At 35.0% G+C, this 18,462-nt stretch overlaps 1 protein-coding gene across 50 annotated transcripts in view; it reads right to left on the reverse strand.

Moving 5' to 3' along the window:
- The window catches only part of LOC106871604 (uncharacterized), a 353,757-nt gene that overhangs the window by 108,261 nt on the left and 227,034 nt on the right, over nt 1-18,462 (reverse strand). The gene's annotated exons all lie outside the window — the stretch shown is intronic.

Genomic DNA, 18,462 nt, shown 5'->3' on the forward strand with positions numbered 1-18,462 from the left:
AGATATTAGTGTAAACACAGTTGCCAAAGTAACTCAGAAGTACAAAGCTACTGGACGGCTGAGCAATAAACATCGTCCAGGTCCTATTTTAATTGCGCATGATATTTGCTACATCTAACATTGCACGATGCACAACAGGCATCGTACTGCTTCATCTTTGGCCCAAGAAATGTCTTCTGTTAGTGGTAAGATGTATCCGCCCAAACAGTTTGCTGAAGTTTGAACCAGTGAAGTTTTCATGGACGCATTCCTCAATGGAAGCCTATGTGAGTAAGGGGAAGGAGTTTTGGAATAAAATTCTTTTTTCTAACAAGACTTGTTTGGGTCAGATGGTATTAAACAAGTATGGCAACGACCAGGTGAAGATAATAGTGACAAATGCACCATTCCTACCATGAAACACGGCAGTGGAAGTGTTATGCTTTGGGGATTCATGAGTGCAGTTGGTGTGGGAGGACTCACATTTATCGAGAGAACAATGGATTCAAGGCTTTATTGTGACATATTACAGAAAACAGTGTTGAAAAATATCAAGGAACTAGGAAAACATTCCATGTTCCAACATGTTAATGACCCTAAACACACTTCAAAGATAACGACTAAGTTTTTATCAGATAAAAAGATTAAAGGTATTGCCTTGGCCTACCATGTCATCTGATTTAAACCCAACAGAACACCTGTGGGATGTTTTGAAAAGGAAGGTTGAGGAGAAAAAAAACCTCACAATGTAACACAGTTGAAAGACATCATTAAGGATGAATGGAGATCGATTTCATTGGTTATATGTGGAAATTTAGTCGACTCTATGCAGTCATTGAAAGCAAGGACGATCACACCAAATATTGAATATAGTAAATAATCCATTAGGGTGTACGTATTTTTGTATTGCTTGAAAATTAATATTTCATTCATATCTTTGAAAATGTTTATTGTTTTGTGTTCCAAATTTGTAAAATGTCTGCATGTATAATATATTTTATCCAGTATAAATTTTGTTTGATTTCCTTCAATATTATCAGAGTAATAGCAATTTTACAGAAACTTTTTAGGGATGTACATACTTCTATGAGATACTGCATATATATATATATATATATATATATATATATATATATATATACATATATATATATATATATATACATATCAAAGCTGGGCATCAAACCGTTAATCCATTAATCATTAATTAACAAAGTTAACATTTTTGTTAATGATTTAACTTACAAGTTAACTTTATAAATCATTATCGGACTAATTTAACTTCCGTTAACTCAAGTCAACTTCCGTTAACTTGAATTCAATTGAAGTTAACTTCTGTTAACTTCAATTCAATTGAAATTAATGGATTTTAAAGTTTTGGCACTTTTAAAAGTTGTTTTTAGGTGATTTTAGAGCAAAAACTGATGGTTTATCGATAACTTCTGTTGCATTTTCAAAGAATTAACTGATTGATGGTTATCGAAGTTAAGTTTTTGGTTAACAGATTAATGGTTAATAAAGTTAACTTCTTGATTAATGGTGCCCACCATTGATATATATATATATATATAGAGAGAGAGAGAGAGAGAGAGAGAGAGAGAGAGAGAGAGAGAGAGAGAGAGAGAGAGAGAGAGAGAGAGAGAGAGAGAGAGAGAGAGAGAGAGAGAAAGAGAGAGAGAGAGAGAGAGAGAGAGAGAGAGAGAGAGAGAGATTTTTAAAACTTTGTGATTTTTTTTTCATATGTATATAATAAAACAGTGTTTTTATATACATACAAACAATGAATAATGAATGAAGGACTCAATATAAGTGTAGAGTCTTACATGTAATATCACAGAGAGCAACTTTCAAATTTTGCCTTTGTCAAGTGTAGCTTGACTTATTCAAATTGCATGTGTGTGTGTACATATATACATACATATATATATATATATGTATGTGTGTACGTACATATATATATATATATATATATATATATATATATATATAAATCCAGTTTACCATACATATGACAAGCATGTGTGAACGTATGTGTATGAGAATGATTTCCAATTGTCTTTTGGTTTGGATATGCTTTGAATAAACCATTTAGATTTTCAGAGATATCTACTTTAGCTATTTCAGATTTTGGAGATTTCGAATATTGAGATTTCCATTTATAAACTAAAGACAGAGGCCATTGCAATATAGAATTTAAATGAGCAATCTCGAACAACTAACTACAATTCTCTCATTAATTAAGGTATGTCTAATTACTAATGTCAGTTAATCCACTTTATATTTTCATGTTAATTTGTTTCTTTGTTTTGGGCTTTTCCAAATCAAATAATGTTTTGTCATATGCATTTGACAGGTCTACAAATTTAGACTTTTGAAATCATTTATAATGCAGGTTGTTGCAGTTGCTTTTTAACCCCAGGTCAATCTTGGTGAAACAGACCTATCCTGAAGGGGATTTCAGTGATGGTCACCTATCTCTTTTCTTTTCAGACATAGTTTATTTAAGACTATCTTATTCAATATATTTTAAAACTTTTTGTTAAGATGATAGGGTGTGATATGAATGAGAACTGACTGTCATTTCTAGCATGCTGAATGATCACAGAGCATTCTTTAAGTGTAGGTTCTTTTTACAGTTGGATCACCTTTCTGCTTAACTAATCACACAACTTTGAAGCCAAACAAGAAACTTACAGAACATGCTTCTTATTCAGATCATCACAGCAAGCCTTATTTACAGGAGGCCTTGTTTGTTGTATTCTAGCCCTCTCTAAACCAAAATAAACCATAGGATGCTTCTGTGTGGTTAGCTGCACTGAACTTGAACATTATTAAAAGAATATGTGAGAAGTAGGAGGAAGAAACTATGATGAAGAAACTATTTTCCTTCGCTCATTAAGGAAAGTAGAGTTACAAACAAGATTTTTTTAAAATCATGATCTTATATTATTTGTTGAATATCTCAACAACCAGGCAGCCATTCCAATTCAAATTTCAGCACCACCATCAGCAGTCCTTTCTCTTCAACTGTTCCACATTTATGATACTAATGGTTTGGATAAGTGATTAAGATTATATAAGAACAGGCCAATAAATGGACAGGAATCTAATATACAATCACAATATTAGTTGTCTTGGATGATCTATCAAGAGGTTTGCTGTTTGGTTGATGCAGTATTGGAAATGTACCAAATTCTTCCAAGTTCCATAGCCAATAAGTTGGTCTTATATGTGTCTAAATGTTAGGATAGAAACATTTCCATAAAGTACTAGGGAACACAAATGGTACAAAACGAAACGGAATACATATATATATATCATCTCGCAATGGAAATAGTCTCTGAGCTATAACTATAGAAACACCACAACATTGCCAGAGAGGCTGGATTTTCAGTTTCACTTATGCCACATTTAATGGAATGTTAATGCAAAAAACTCAACTGTCTCAACCAGAAACAATGGTATGAGGAATAATTTAGTGAAACGGCTCATATGAAGGGAGTTGAAACTGCATCACAAACACAGTTTTCATAAAATGCACCATTGCACTGAGTACTAAGCAGATACTCAGTTATATACTTAAAAATGAGAATAAACAAGCTCAGCTTAGCTTGGTCAACTCTGTCAAACAATATTTATTCTAAACATAAAGATCGATATCTGTAGCTATGGAAACACAAGAGTACAAGACACTAGCTATGTGAGAGGTGATGGTGGCTTCAATCTGGACTGATAACTAGACTGTACAGGTTGCATTCATATTCTACTTCTCTCTGTCTCTGATCTCTTAAACCATATACAGCAGATATTCAATAGTGAAAGAGAAACTTGTTAGATAATCCAGTTGCATGAGAATAAATGTGCCGGTGAAATTCACATAACATATGTATGTATATCATTCATATGCTTTATTAATTCTAGTGACTGGGATTTTTAACAAAATTCTACCACAGAGTTACAGAAATAACATAACCTTCATGAAATAAAGGGATTAACAAAAAAAAAAAAAAAAAAAGCAAGCCAGCTAAAATAGCCATTACTATTTCAACTTCTACTATTACTACTATTGGTGCTAGGGGTTGGCAGAATCATCTTTACATTCTGAGTTCAAATCCTGCTGAGGCCAGTTTTAGCTTTCATCTCTCTGAGATCAATAAAATAAAGTACAAGTACTAGGGCCATTTTTAATCAACTTAGCACCATCTCAAAGATTTTGGGTCTTGTGCCAATGCTAGAAACAGCCACCAGTACCACTGCCACTACCAGGGTGGTGGATTAGCAGACTTGTTAGACTGTCAAAGAAAATGCCTTGCAGTATTTGTTCCAGCTCTTTATATTCTGAGTCAAGTTCCCACTGAGGTTGACTTTGCCTTTCATCCCTCCAGTGGGGTCGATAAAGTAATGTTCTGTTCTAGAACTGGGATTCATTTAACTGACTAAATCTGCTACATCTGAAAACCGATGGCTCTTAGCCCAAATTAGAAACTACTACTACTACCACTGGCACCACCACCACCAATACCTTTTCATTAGCACTAGGTTTCATGAAGGCGCTTGGCTTAGTGGTTAGTGGCATTCGGCTCATGATCGTAAGGTCATGAGTTCAATTCCTGATGACACATTGTGTCCTTGAGCAAGACACTTTATTTCATGTTGCTCCTGACAAAAATGAGTAGTACCTGTATTTCAAAATGGGCCAGCCTTGTCACACTCTGTGTCACGCTGAATCTCCCCGAGAACTATGTAAAGGGTACACGTGTCTGTGGATTGCTCAGCCACTTGCACATTAATTTTACGAGCAAGCTGTTCCGTTGATCGTATCAGCTGGGACTCTCATCATCGCAACTGACGGAGTGCTCCAAAAAAAAAAAAAAAAAGGTTTCATGAATATCGATGAAACTTGTTTATACAGAATAAAACATCTGAAACATTTGACAATGATGTAACTGATCCTGTTTCCAAAAGTCCTACATGCTTGACAATATATTTTGTTACTTTTTTCCTTTTGTTTTCTTTCTAACCTACAACTTTTTTTTTGTCTGGTTTTAACTCTAAAATTGCCAAACTCTGAAATAGGTTTATGAAATTAAAATTAAATTAAAAAGTAAGATAACAAACAAATTGAAATCAGAATTTCAAAAGCAAAAAAAAAAAAAAAAAAAAAAAAAAAAACCCAACCAAAAGAACAAACCAGAAATTGAATGAAATGAGAGCAATGGATCTGCATGAATGACGATGATGATGATATATGGATAACGGATAATGCAAAGCAAACCAAGCAAAAACAATTAGATGTTGCCGTGTGTGAAACGATGCTGTTTTGGCTGAAAAAAAATAATTGGAATGCAGGAGGGCTGAGGAAAAACAATGGTAAAGAGCTGGAAGAGGAGAGGATAAAACAGCGGAGACAGTCATCATATCTACTCCATTCTCTTTCCTTTTCTTTCTTTCTTTCACTCTTTGGCATGCACTACTTGCTACCACTACCATACTGTCACCTCACTACAACTACTACTATCTATACTTTATTAAAATAATGTCTATTAGAGATGCAAACTACCTACTATCACTACCACCAACTGACTCTTTTCATTTTACCTGAGCCACCATCACTCTTTCACCGCAGAAATCAAATATATCCACTTAAGATTTCATTAGTTAACTGCAAAAAGCAGTTTTATTTACCAATCTACCTTTTGTTGAGGAATGACATGCTTGAAACTAATTTTTGTTAAGATCTGTCAAATTTATTGAGGCAACATGACTCGCAGAAAATACCAATTCTATTTTTTTTTGTAAATAGTACCTATTTACACTGCCACACCTGTACCAGGTATGGCAGTGTGGTAAAAAGCTTGCTTCCTAACCACATGGTTCTGAGTTCAGCCCCACTGGGTGGCACCTTGAACAAGTGTCTTCTATTATAGTCTCGGGCCAACCAAAGCCTTGTAAGTGCATTTAGTAGATAGAAACTGAATGAAGCCCATCATATATATATATATATATATATATATATATATATATACACACACACACACACACACACAGGATGCGGTGAAGAAACTGTTGTCTAAATTATGCAAAAACGAAAATAACACTAACATTTAATTTTAACAGATATTTTAACCAAAATTACATAAAGATATCTTGAAATACTAAAGAGTAAATTTATTCAATAAAATTGCCATTAGCTTCAACAACACCTTCCAGACGACTTCAGAATCTCCTGCAACTCTTCTGGACAGTCACCTTGTTTAAGTTGATTAGTGTGGCCATAATCCTTGCCTTCAGTTCATCTTTGGTGTTACAAGGAGTTTTGTTGGTCTCTTGCTCAACTTTACCCTACACATAATAATCAAGGGGGTTGCAGTCTGGGGAGTTAGGTCGCCAGATATTAGGGATGATGTGGTCACAAATTGCCTGACAGCTATGACTGGGCTTTCTGCTGGTGTGGCATGGTGCAGAGTCCTGTTGCCAGACATAGGGTCTTCCAGCAGCCACCTTCTTGACCCAGGGCAGCACTACCTCCACCATGCAGTTGATGTAGGCCTCTGTGTTGAGTCTGAGGCCATGTGGGAAGATGAATGGAGACATAACATTGCCATCACTAGTGATCACTTCAAACACCATGATGTTGACTGGATGTTTGATTTTTATCACTCTCAGTACATGTCCTCAGATTGCACTGTCCTCGGATTGAGACCCAAACACTCTGAAATGTTCGTATTGGAGCTTCTGGCGCAAATGCCAGGTAGTACTGCATGCCATTTAAAAATTTCTGGCAGAGTGAATTGTGTCATGGTGCTGTTTTTCTCACAGATGGTGTCCAGTTGATCCTATTATACTGTGTAGTCAACAAAATCAAAAACAAACAATGCGCATGCGCGAAATTAAAATATCAAATGGCCACAATTTACCCATCACACCCTGTATGTATGTATATGTTTGTGTGTGTTTGTCCACTCATCACCGCTTGACAACTGGTGTTGGTGTGTTTATGTCCCTATAACTTAGCGGTTCAGTAAAAGAGACTGATATAATAAGTACTAGGTTTAAGAAATAAGACCTGGGATCGGTTTGTTCAGCTAAAACCATTCAAGGTGGTGCTCCAGCATGGCCACAGTAAAAAATGACTGAAATAAGTAAAAGAATATTTAATATCATTACTGGAATAACCACAAAGTTTAATTTTGCAGTTAAAAGGTTAATACCTGTATCTATGAGCCAATAAAACCTCTATGTGGTTACTTGAACTACTAGAAATAGCAACCAAATCTCCCCAACTTGAATAAGTTGTCCTGGATATATATACAAAAAGACAAATTGGTCAATGATGAAGCAGACCTTTGGTTATAGACCTACTCAATGAAAGCTGACCTGGGGCTAAGCAATAACGAAATACAGATGGCCAAATTTGATACAGAATCAAACACCAAACCAAAAGATATTAGCTTAGTCCATCTATCTGTAAGTAGGTACCACAGCATGGTGTAATGCACTATACTGAGTTCATGACCAAGATACTTAATTGTCAATGGCTCAGTCTACATAGCTGTAAGCAGGTGCCACAATGTGATTATAATTTACTGAATTTAGTCCGTGACTTAACTCTCAACAGCCCAACGGTCTACCTAGCTGTAATTAGGTACCATAACGTGTTATAGTTAGTTCACTGTATTGAGTACATGATCAAGACACTTAACACTCAACAGCCTAGTTTACTTGGCTGTAAATAAGTGCTATGAGTATAAAAAGTACTGTGAAACAGATACGTGATTAGCTAATTTGTAAAGCTAAGTTCAAATCTTGTAGCGAAGAATAGAAAGTCTGTTGGATCTCACCAGTGGCATCTATATGTCTAAGAATTACCATAACAATACATGATCATGGTTTCTAGATTCCCAATCTTGATGTTACAAGACACTCTGTTAATTCCATTTCCCCATATGTTTAAGCCTCCCTTCTCACCACTCCTGATAAAACCTTTACATGGTTGCTCTACGTTCTAGAAATAGCCACCAACTATTTTGCAAATTCCCCTTTTAATACAAAGAAAGATGGACACATTGAATAATGTAGTCCTAGATATACCATGCTTGGATAAAAGACAGGGTGATCATGGTTGAAATGGCTGATCATATTTCTGTTGGTTCAAGGCTGACCTTGGATCAATCAACATCACAATCAACTATACATCATATTATGTGTGTGTGTGTGTGTGTGTGTGTTATACACCCACACTTGAAACCACTATGCAGTAACTTGATCAGCTGAAAATAGTTAAATTTTCCTAATATCACACCCTATCAAGGAAGGAAGATACAGGATACACCATTCCTGAAAGCCAGACAACATGGTCACAGCTGGAAAATATTTGGTCCCAAGTCTGCTGCATCATGGCTAACCCTGGGACTATACAACAACTTCTGCCAACCACTACATCATAACAGAGCTACCTATCCACCCCTCTAATTGAACTACCAAACCATTTCCAAATTCATATATTTGATACCCATCCAACATCTGCCTTACCTCGGTTTGCATTTCATCAAGGCCCCCTATATCATCTTCACAGATCATATATATATATCTGTCTCACACACTCAGTAGTTAGTGCATTCTCAGCAATCTGAACAACAGTAACAACAATAACACAAAGCTTGCTGGACAGAAGACCGTGGCTGGCTGATAGGAAGCAGTGTAGGGGTAATTTGAAACCAGTGGAAAAGATGTTAGACATTCTCACTAATCCACTGCCGTGGAAGAGGGAGGGATACACACAAGTCTTCTACCATGCGGGCCTTGTCATAACCATTCATCTTTTCATCTCCTTAAGGTTGTTTAAGTCTGATGATAATGAAAAGGATGACAAAGGTGAAAAAAAAGAAGAAAAAAGAAAGAAAAAATATGCTGAAAAGCTTTTTCCAAGCACAATTACACAGAAGTAAGGAAAGAAAAAAAAGAGAGAGAAACAGACAGAGAGGAAGAGAGAGAGAGATTAAAAAGCATGATTCACTTATTTTGATCATTTTGCCAGAAAATATCATTCCCTTGTTTCTTTTTTATTTTATTTTATTTTTTCCTCATGGTCAACAAAAAAAAAAAAAAAAAAAAAAAAAAAAATCGACTTGACAAACCAAAATAAAAAAAATGAAAAAAAAAATAGTTAAATAACTAAACAAAACAACAAATAAACATATCAGGGTGAGGGTGAGGATAGGGGTAAGGTCAGAGAATGGAGAATTGAAAAATGCTAAAAGAAAATAAAAAGGAAAAAAAAAAGATGGAAACATTCTCGAATGATGATGGAAAGAGAATGAGAGAAAATAATTTGATGCTGGAGTGAGGAAAGAAAGAAAGTTTTGATTGAAACGATTTCGTTCCTGGTGTGCAACCAACTGTGCAATACCAGTGCAGAACCAGTGCACGGAACTGGTGTCAAAGAACAGCAACAGGATGGCAGGCGCAAGACTGGGTCATGCCAATAACTCTCTTCAGTGATGCTTACTTGATACTTTGCAGATTGTATGTGTGTGTGTGTGTGTGTGAGTGAAAGCGAGAGAGAGGAGAAAGAGAGGGGAGAGGAAGAGAGTTAGCGAGAGAGAGAGAGAGCTATGTTTGTTGTACGTGTTTGTGTGTGTGTGTTTTGTGCTTGCTTTATGTATGCTTATGTGCTTTATGAGTGTGTTGTGTATGTGTACTTTATGTGAGTGCTGCATTTGTGTGTGATGTGTGTGAGTGTGTTATGCATGTGCTCTATGTATGTGATGCATGTATAATGTACAATATTTTGTGTACTTTATGCATGTGCCGTGTGTGTGTTTTGTGTGTGTGAGTATGAATGTATTGTTAATATTTAGTGCGTGTGTGTTTTGTATGAGCTGCACATGATTTCATGAGTGTGTTTTGAATACCTCCAGAGTTTTATCAAAAGAAACGGTTTAAAAAAAAAAAAGAGTAAAAAAATAATACAAACAAAAAACAAACACGTCCCCCTTCCCAACATCATATGAGCAAAAGAAAGATAAATAAAAGTAAATGAACTCCCTAACTTTAGAGATCAGAGAATTTCTGTAAAATCAGAAAATATCACAGCTTTGATGTAGAGCAGCAGATAGATGTGAACTCCTTAAAAAATGGTTTCTAATCCCCAAGGAAGGTCTTCAAAATAAAAGTCAGGAAGAAATGTGAAAAATGATTGAATCTACAATATTGGTAAGATATAATCAGTTTGGAAAAAAAAGTCCCTAAAAAAAAAAGAAAAAAACAAAAAACATCCTTCCTCCCCAGAATGAATAATGTCTATTATATTAAACTGTTGTGCTTGTGTGTGTATGTGTGTGCATCCCTATCATTTAACGTAGGTCTTCCTTGCTACCATGAGCTGGATGGGCTGACAGGATTCAATGTACCAGAGGGCTGCATTGATACCCAGTGTCTGTTTTGGCATGGTTTTTATGGATGGATGCGCTTCCTAATGCCAACCACTTTACAGAGGGTACAGAGTGCTTGCTTTGTGGTACTAGCACTAATGAGATTGTTAAGTATCTTGCAAGACAAAGAAAAGACCCTTGATTGAGTGAGATGACTTAATGCCAGATAGTGAGAGGTTGAATTATGAGAGATGGACAGGCTATACAGGAAATACATGGCTATTCCATGGAGATATGTGGCTACTCTGTGTATGCATATGTATGCGATAATAATAGTTTAATTCCAATCTTAGGTCATGTATATATCAACAGGGTAAATATGCCATCTGATGTTACACGGACATAAACTTCCACTGCCACCACCATCAGTTTCAGTCTTGCACAGTTAAAACAAAGTTTGGCCAAAAGAAGAAAGAAAAACATGTTGTGGATGTAGTTTTTGATAAATTTTAGCTTCGAATGAATTAAGACATGATATACGATGAAAAGTATTTGGAAGTAGGAGGTCACCCTTTTTCTCCGTACTGAAATTTCTGCACCATATTTCTGCATATTTTCAGCAAAAATGTGCTGTTTGTAGGAGAGACTTTTTCTCTAAAACTGATGAACTATGTTTCAGTAGCATTCATTATGGTAATGCAGTGGCTTTTAGAACTGTATTGAAGCATCTATCAGCAAATGTTATAAGTACTGTATTTAGTTGATAGGTTCATTACAACAGCTAACATTTACAGTTCAAAATTCCTGGAAGTTTTTAATTATTTCGTTTAACATTTAAGTTACATTTGAAGGAATTTACAAATTTGGTTAACCCCTGTCAAGCCATGTTCCTGCTACAGTGGGAATAGCTTAAATGTCATCTCTGCTGGATTCCTACTAAAGCAGTCATGAACAACACATGTAGAAAAGGAAGACAAAATACTAAAAACAGACAACTGATCACATTGCAGCCTTGTAGTTAAGTGTGTTTATGACTTGTTAATGGTGTCCCCCATAGATGTTGTTTACTTTTGTTTTTAATAATAAAAAAAAAAAAAAATAAATAAAAATAAAAACGACTCTGCAATGAAATGAAAGTGTGCTGAACCCAACACTTCATCTTGTAAACGAGCAAGGCCTAGACGCTTTGCAGTTGAGGAAATTATTTATGATATTTATTCTTGGGACAGAGAGTTTACACTTATGCCGGCAATGAGAGTGATTCAGACAATCAAATTGCTGAAAGTGATGAGGAAAATAGTGATTTGGGTGAACAAATACAGTAGTTGTGAGAGAGGCACATTATTATTTTCCTGAATTTTTTTTTTTTTGTGATTCTGTCTATTAGTTTGCCTGTAATTGTTACTCTTCAGCTGTATATGCAACTATTTTTTTTTTTTACTCAGGAGCCCAGGTGGAAGGTAAAGTTAGACGCAGGGGCCCAGGTCTGAGAGGGTTAATATATTATTCAGTTAGCTACTCTATTTAGTCACAGCATAACAGACTGAAGATCAAAGGAAAGGATTTCAACAGAAATCGCTTTTTTTCAATTACTGTAACACACATACTAGTCCTTTCTTGCTAGGCAGATGATTTTTTTTTACTCCATCCATTCAAAGGAAGTTTCCAGGTTATAATAACACAATTTGAGACAGACCCCAGATATAAGTAACCTAAGACTTATGCTTAGTCTTGTAGGTCATCTAGAGTTTACTTGATTACTCTATTTTAACACTCAGTCAAAGTACACTGGGGGTACTCAACAACAATAATCACAGCACTAATATTACTTACAGTGGACATTCCAATATTATAAACTGCTGAAATAAAGATACTGACAACTGCATAACCATTGTAAAATATAGATACTTTTACAAGCCAGTAAGAGAGCTTCTAGTGTAGTTACTCAATAAAAGTGGCCAAATTACTTTTAATTCCCAACCATTTTTCAACTGGAGACACTATAAAGTGATGGTTTGTGGCCAACTTAATGTGGCAGTCCCAGGAAAGGGAAAAATGCTACTGCCTTTTTTTTCCCCTTTTCCTGGGACTGCTACATTAAGTTGGCAACAAACCATCACTTTATCGTGCTGCTGCTGTATAAGTTTCTCTGAGAGATTTAGAAATGTAATATTTCTAATGGAGACATTATGTTTTACTTTATATCTTAGAACAACATGCTCCACAATAGCAAAGAAATGATCAAAGAAAGAAACAGTGATCAAATGCATGTATTTCCTTCTCAACCCAAAATATCCCCTTTTCTTGTGACATAATCTTGATAAAAGTCTGAAGGGAACTTCTCAAATGAATGAAGAAACTTGTGTCATGATTAAACAGCAAATGGCAACAAGATCTCTTTCAAATCATATTCTACTGATTTAAAAAAAAGGAAGATGGAATAGTCCCAGTTGGAATGCCCTTTGACTATAAGTCTACTGTTCTGGGGAGGCATATCCCTGTTATGTATATATTTGTAACCTTACATATGCTGATGAAGACTATCAGTAGCTCACATACTCTTCTGACTGTTTTCAGTTACTAACAAAATACGTTCTATGATTAGCTATCCCTGTGCTGTTAATCCTTTTGATAATGACCCACCCAAGACTACTCCTGGTTCTAAGATACAAACTCTCTGTTTAATGTTAATTAAAACCTTCCTTCAAAATTTCATGTAAATTTATTTTCTAAACATCAGCTCAATAGATACTTGACCAAAGTCTTTATTATTTTCAAAGTAAATTGAAAACAAAGGCAGTATATTTCAACAGAAATATGATAACAAAATGGTTAAGTCTACTTATGCAGGTCTGACCAGAGTTTCCAAAGATTTGCTAAAATGATAACTGTGTTGGAAAAAAAAAAAAAAAAAAAAATCTATAAACTAGTGAGCTATTCCATTAAAAATTCTAGCATTAATTTTTTTCCCACAAAAGCTGTATACAATTAGGTAAGTTTGAGATTTCTAATTCCTATAAATTCCTCACACCAATAATTTCACACACACACACACACACACACGCTGCTTTCAAGCTATTTCTATGCTCTGAATGGCAACAGAGAAGCAAAAGAGTTTAGCAAACAGTGAAGTAGGTTAGAGATCATATCTTTCTCATAACACTACGAAAGTGAATAGTACATAGGACCCACAGAATGTATCAAAATAATATCTATGTTACTGGCATTGATAAAGTATCTAAAAACCTACAAGGTATAATGATTCTGAAGGTAGCTTTGACTTCAGACTTCAAACATCTGCAACATTTCACACACATATATATATACTTTATCAAAAAGTAGCAGAAATATCACAAAAAACTGTTACTCAGAGTTTCATGTTCTTGTTCATCGGACAGTTTTGTTTAGAAAAAACTGTCCGATGAACAGGAACGCGAAACTGAGTAACAGTTTTTGTGATATTTCTGCTGCTTTTTAATAAAGCATATTACTCTACTTCTGGTATTCGAGTACTATTTTTTCCACGTTGTTTCGCATTCATGTACTTACTCTGATGTGTGTGTGTGTGTATGTATATATATATATATTATAGGTGCAGATGTGGCTGTGTGGTAAACAGTTTGCTTCCCAGCCACATACTTCTGGGTTCAGTTGCATTGCATAGGACCTTGGGCAATTGTCTTCTTTTATAACCTCAGGTCAACTAAAGCATTGAGAGTGGTTTTGGCAGAGGGAAACTGAAAGAAACCCATTGTGTGTTTGTTCCTCACCACTGCTCAACAACCAGTGTTGGTTTGCATACATCCCCATAACTTAGCAGTTTGGCAAAAGGGACTGCTAGAATAAGTGTCATGCTTTAAATAATTAGTACTGGTGGTGGTAGGGAGTTCTTTTAACAAAAACCCTTTAAAGGCAATACCTCAGCATGGCTTCAGTTCAATGAATGAAACTAGTAAGATACAAAGGATATAAGTCAACAACTCTGAGACACATTCAATGCCACATTTCACCTAGATTTTGTTTAATGGTTGAATTATTTGGGTTACCCTCTCCAAGAAATAATTTCAGTTACAAAAATCAGTAAAAAGTAATGTAGAAAATAAGGAAAAAAAAAATACAAAGTATACTATCCACCCAAGTTTTGGTTATTGAACTTACTGTCATAAATATATTACGTTAGTTTATAACATTAAGAGACTGAGCTGGCAGAAAATGGTTCAAGATTTTATGTTAGCTTTAAAAGATAAATGTTTAGCTTATAGTAGTGTATAGCTATAACAGGGGCTGTTGCCTGCACAAAGCTAGTTAGATAGGCTGTATTTTTGTAGAGGCAGCAATTAACTTCTTATATAGGCAATAAGCACACTTACGCACCGCAGTTAATAGACACAACAAGCCTGTTGCAGAATATACTATTTCTTTGGAAAACGGTAATTGTTTAAGAGTGGGGCCATGCAGATAAAAACTGGTCAACTTGCATGTTGAAGCCAAAATAACAAAAACAAATAATGATGATGATGATAATAATAAATAAATAAATAAAATAAATAAATAATAAATAAATGATTGAAGGAAAATAAGTGAAATGGTGATCATTTTCATGCAGGTAGCTGTAGAGATCCATGCGGAGGCAGACCAGGTATACGAGCACTTACGCATTTGGAGAGTTTGTCCTTCGTAATAAGGCAAATAGACATGTTGCTCTGACAAGGGCTTTCCAAACACAGGTGATTGAGGCATGAGATCGTCCCCTAAGGCAGCATTAAAGAGAAACATCTGAGGTGGTACAATACTAAATTGTAGGGGTGCAACGAGCGTCGGTTAAGGGCTGTGTGTAGGGGGCTGACAAGAGATATGCTGCAAACTGAGAGGGTTACCGTCTCATGACTAAAAAGGCAATTGTTTCCCTTGCCAGCTGAGCAAAACAAGTGAACAGGGATGTAGACTCCACCCTGCTACCATTAGCGATACAGCTCCAGTTTAGCCAGAGGTGATCATGAGAATGCATGTTCTATGCAATCTAGACTATACACCTACATATAATAGAAGCTATTCTTTCTACATAAGCACTACAGATACTTTGAAACTATTTTAGCAATCTATAAGCATGGGGAACATATACGATAAAATTAAGGGATAGTTTGTTCCCAAATGGAAAAGGTTTATGAGGTAATAAATATTTCCTACATCCTTCAGGAAATAAACTAAGTGAGTTTGAATGGCATTTAAAGGGGTTTTGGATTTTAAGAAAATGAATAATTACTAGAATTTAAGAGATTAGTTCGATTATGGTTGTATTATTTTTTTAATTTTTAAGAGAAGGATGAGACAGAAGGAAGTAGCTCAGTTTTATATTAGTTAAATCTGTAGTATTTTGGTGAACTCTAATTTGTTATTCATGGATACAGAAGATCAATCAGAGAGAAATTTAGATCCAGCACCAGATAGGCATTCAGCCAAATAGTTCAAGAAATTTAGGAAGAGGTGTATGTTAAAAGAGGAGAGTGTATATGGATGTATACACTGCATGAACCATGATGTGTTTGTGATATTTACCAACAATGGTCACAAACTGAGGAACAGATATAGCTTTGATGTCTTCTCTTAACCATGTGAAAATTTAATTAAAAAAATAAGAAAAGAAATCTTCAAATGACAAATGAATTGGCTGCATTAACATAAGACATCAATGTTGAACCTAAAAATCAAACATTTTCTCATTAGTTTTATACATGTAAAACAAAAAAAAAGTAAACAAAAACACCTGTAAATAGACATGATATTAAAACAGTTGAGTTTTATGTTATCAGATGTACAGTTTGTTGTTATATTTACTGATCAAATTATTAACTTTCCATATTTTATTTCTGAGTTACTATCTATGTCATTCCAAACAGTATACTTTATACCACCATTTTCCTGTAGCATAAGGTCTGTGATTGAAGCTTTATTTGTAGCCAGTTAAAATACTAGAAATAGCAGTTAAATCTATTTAAAATTACAGCCCACTGTCTTTAAAAAAAAAAAGGTAAAAAAGGCCCTAGATATATTGGCTGAAGTAATAAAAGGCAGAATGGTCACACTTGAATGCTCTTGTTCATAGGCCAACTTATTAGGGATGGCCAGAGACAACAAGATCTCAATGATATAGGACATGTTTGAAAATGATACAGCTACCAGTTAGTTCCACCAGTCAGTTTACAGCCAAGAACTCCTGCAGAATCAAGTCTGATTCAGCAAAGTATCTTGGAAACCATTTAAACTACTTAAACTTTACCAGAGTCACCCATATCTGACTTACCCATTCAACCTGCCAGGATTGACGGAATAAGTACAAGTCAAGTACAAAGGTTGATTCAATTCGCTACATTCAATTTCTCTCTCCAAATATGGGACTTTGGGCTTGAAGACCTCAGTGATATAGCACATACTGGAAGAATGTTTAGAGGCAATAGAGCTATCAGTTAGTACCACTGACCAGCTTACAGCCAAAGTGTCCTGATCTTCAATAAAGTTGCCTTCATGGACAGTTTTAGACAGGACACAAGAGAAGTTAAAAACAAGGTTTACTTTATGACTCAGTAATGTCCATATATCCATTTGATTTATATAAATTTGTCATTTAAAGAAATCTATGTTCATATAAATGAAGTAAAAGCTAAACTTAGCTCTGCTTCTGTTTCACATTCAACACATTGTCAGTTGACTAGAAAAAGTTCTCAAACAATTTGTAGCTGTCACTGTGGGACAAAAGATAGCAGGACCAAGAGAGAGGAGAATGACACTGAAAAAACATCCAGCCTGTAGCCAACAGGGTAGGTAAAACTGAAAACTACTGAACGTGGAAGAATTTTTTCTTCTAATTTAATCAAAAGCAGTACTAATGACCTTTGCAGGACTAATAGATTGGTGATAGAAAGGGAAGTGGAGACTGAATATAGGGCTACTATCAACTACTACAATCTTTGTAAAAAGCTCAAATCGAAGTGAGTGGTCACAGATGAATCTTCAAGCAAATAGGTCAGATTTCAAAGGAGTTACTCAGGGGATTGGGCCCAAGCTTTCACAAAAGAACTAACTACTTCCACCCATGCACGTTAACTATCATTGTAACATTACATAAGGGAAAGTGCAGCAGGAAGTAGAGCATCAACACACTCTGACTAGGTGCCTGGTATCAATACCTGCAGCAGAATGCACTTTAGCAAACAGTACCCTTGAGCAACATGGTGATGTTTAACTGAAAACCCTTGGGTGATGGATTGAATCCACATTAGACCTATCACCCAAGGGCTCTGGTTAAGAAGAAATTTGTTTGGAATTTGAAGGTTACCAAAATACTTAATCTTGGAGTTTTTTTTTTTTGTAAATCTATTTTCAAATTTCTGACATTGCAGAAGGTTTATACAACAACAATAAATACACATGAAAATTATTTAAAAAAAAAAAAAAGATAAGAAATACAAAATAATGGTCAATTTGATATCTCCATTTATATTCTCATATTTTTATTTTGTCTGTACCTTTTTTTTATATCTTGAAAGAAAAAAAAAATGAAAATATTGAGAATAACTGAAGCATTAATTTAAATACTGGACATTTATATCATGTAGGCTAAGGAGGATAAAGAAAAAACAAAGAAATACAATAATTCTAATCTGAGCATGATGTGATTAACTGAATACTTAATGGAATAGCTGAATAGTCACAAACTATTCTTAGGAACATTCTAAATCACAAACCATTCACAGAAACAGGCTAACAGTCACAAGACATTCATAGTAACCAATCACAGAAAAAATCTCAATTTGGCAATATAATTGCTCTTCAAGAAGTTATGCACTGGCCCTAAATCTCCCACAAAGAGCTCAGTGATGGCTTACCATCTTTCAAATAATGGTGACAAAAAAAAAAAAAAAAAAAAAGGTTACTATCCACAAGACAGTTTAGCAAGCCTTTTCACAAGAACAACACAAACAACCTAACAATTATAAATATATACATATATGTATTATGCATACATGCATAATAAACATCCAACAGAATATATATATATATATATAAAAGCCGTACTCTGTGCAGACTTTTACACTAACTCCTGCAGAGGGCG

This window comes from Octopus bimaculoides, chromosome 4 (assembly GCF_046866305.1).
Source record: "Octopus bimaculoides isolate indiv1 chromosome 4, ASM4686630v1, whole genome shotgun sequence".
NCBI lineage: Eukaryota > Metazoa > Mollusca > Cephalopoda > Octopoda > Octopodidae > Octopus > Octopus bimaculoides.